The sequence below is a fragment of the Phalangium opilio genome, unplaced genomic scaffold (genome assembly GCF_054372755.1).
Source record: "Phalangium opilio isolate 3A_F unplaced genomic scaffold, DU_Popi_V2 ptg000329l_1, whole genome shotgun sequence".
In the NCBI taxonomy this organism is placed as follows: domain Eukaryota; kingdom Metazoa; phylum Arthropoda; class Arachnida; order Opiliones; family Phalangiidae; genus Phalangium; species Phalangium opilio.
In genome coordinates this window covers 10,554,026-10,556,408 of record NW_028324226.1, presented here as the reverse complement: position 1 = coordinate 10,556,408, position 2,383 = coordinate 10,554,026, and the positions used below count along the sequence as shown (strand labels likewise).

The window sequence follows — 2,383 nt, the reverse complement described above, 5'->3', positions numbered from 1 at the left end:
GCGCGTTGGCTGTTAACCGAAAGGTTGGTGGTTCGAGCCCATCCGGGAGCGGTGTTGTGTTGTCTCAGATGTAACGTAAAAAGTCAAAGTTTTTCTACAATACCTGACGACAATTTATTTTCTAAACTTCCGTGGCAAAATGGTTAGCGCGTTCGGCTGTTAACCGAAAGATTGCTAGTTCGAGCCCACACGGGAACGTTGGAGTGTTTTGTGATAAATAACGTAAAAAGTCAAAGTTTTTCCATAATACCTGACGACCATTTAATTTTCTGGCTTCCATGACGCAATGGTTAGCGCGTTCAGTTGTTAGTAAAAAGGTTGGTGGTTCGAGCCCAACCGGGAGCGGAGTTGTGTTGTGTCAGATGTAACGTAAAAAGTCAAAGTTGTTCTACAATACCTGACGACAATTTATTTTCTAAATTTCCGTGGCACAATGGTTAGCGCGTTCGGCTGTTAACCGAAAGATTGCTAGTTCGAGCCCACCCGGGAACGTTGGTGTGTTTTGGTAAAAATAACGTCAAAAGTCAAAGTTTTTCCATAATACCTGACGACCATTTAATTTTTGGGCTTCCGTGGCGCAATGGTTAGCGCGTTCAGCTGTTAATCAAAAGGTTGGTGGTTCGAGCCCACCCGGGAGCGGTGTTGTGTTGTGTCAGATGTAACGTAAAAAGTCGGGCCCACCCGGGAACGTTGGTGTGTTTTGGTAAAAATAACGTCAAAAGTCAAAGTTTTTCCATAATACCTGACGACCATTTAATTTTTGGGCTTCCGTGGCGCAATGGTTAGCGCGTTCGGCTGTTAACCGAAAGGTTGGTGGTTCGATCCCACCCGGGAGCGGTGTTGTGTTGTGTCAGTTGTAACGTAAAAAGTCAAAGTTTTTCTACAATACCTGACGACAATTTATTTTCTAAACTTCCGTGGCACAATGGTTAGCGCGTTCGGCTGTTAACCGAAAGATTGCTAGTTCGAGCCCACCCGGGAACGTTGGTGTGTTTTGGTAAAAATAACGAAAAAAGTCAAAGTTTTTCCATAAACCCTGACGACCATTTAATTTTTGGGATTCCGTGGCGCAATGGTTAGCGCGTTCAGCTGTTAATCTAAAGGTTGGTGGTTCGAGCCCACCCGGGAGCGGTGTTGTGATGTGTCAGATGTAACGTAAAAAGTCAAAGTTTTTCTACAATACCTGACGACAATTTATTTTCTAAACTTCCGTGGCACAATGGTTAGCGCGTTCGGCTGTTAACCGAAAGATTGCTAGTTCGAGCCCACCCGGGAACGTTGGTGTGTTTTGTGATAAATAACGTAAAAAGTCAAAGTTTTTCCATAATACCTGACGACCATTTAATTTTCTGGCTTCCGTGACGCAATGGTTAGTGCGTTCAGTTGTTAGTAAAAAGGTTGGTGGTTCGAGCCCAACCGGGAGCGGAGTTGTGTTGTGTCAGATGTAACGTAAAAAGTCAAAGTTGTTCTACAATACCTGACGACAATTTATTTTCTAAACTTCCGTGGCACAATGGTTAGCGCGTTCGGCTGTTAACCGAAAGATTGCTAGTTCGAGCCCACCCGGGAACGTTGGTGTGTTTTGTGATAAATAACGTAAAAAGTCAAAGTTTTTCCATAATACCTGACGACCATTTAATTTTCTGGCTTCCGTGACGCAATGGTTAGCGCGTTCAGTTGTTAGTAAAAAGGTTGGTGGTTCGAGCCCAACCGGGAGCGGAGTTGTGTTGTGTCAGATGTAACGTAAAAAGTCAAAGTTGTTCTACAATACCTGACGACAATTTATTTTCTAATCTTCCGTGGCACAATGGTTAGCGCGTTCGGCTGTTAACCGAAAGATTGCTAGTTCGAGCCCACCCGGGAACGTTGGTGTGTTTTGGTAGAAATAACGTCAAAAGTCAAAGTTTTTCCATAATACCTGACGACCATTTAAATTTTGGGCTTCCGTGGCGCAATGGTTAGCGCGTTCAGCTGTTAATCAAAAGGTTGGTGGTTCGAGCCCACCCGGGAGCGGTGTTGTGTTGTGTCAGATGTAACGTAAAAAGTCAAAGTTTTTCTACAATACCTGACGACAATTTATTTTCTAAACTTCCGTGGCACAATGGTTAGCGCGTTCGGCTGTTAACCGAAAGATTGCTAGTTCGAGCCCACCCGGGAACGTTGGTGTGTTTTGGTAAAAATAACGAAAAAAGTCAAAGTTTTTCCATAATACCTGACGACCGTTTAAATTTTGGGCTTCCGTGGCGCAATGGTTAGCGCGTTCAGCTGTTAATCAAAAGGTTGGTGGTTCGAGCCCACCCGGGAGCGGTGTTGTGTTGTGTCAGATGTAACGTAAAAAGTCAAAGTTTTTCTACAATACCTGACGACAATTTATTTTCTAAAC

General features: G+C 43.9%; 1 non-coding gene across 1 annotated transcript; it reads left to right on the top strand.

Annotated features, from left to right (window-relative positions):
• Nucleotides 1-764: 764 nt before the first annotated feature.
• TRNAN-GUU (transfer RNA asparagine (anticodon GUU)) lies at nt 765-837 on the top strand. Its single transcript has one exon. It is a non-coding gene; the product is annotated as a tRNA-Asn (tRNA).
• Nucleotides 838-2,383: the final 1,546 nt, after the last annotated feature.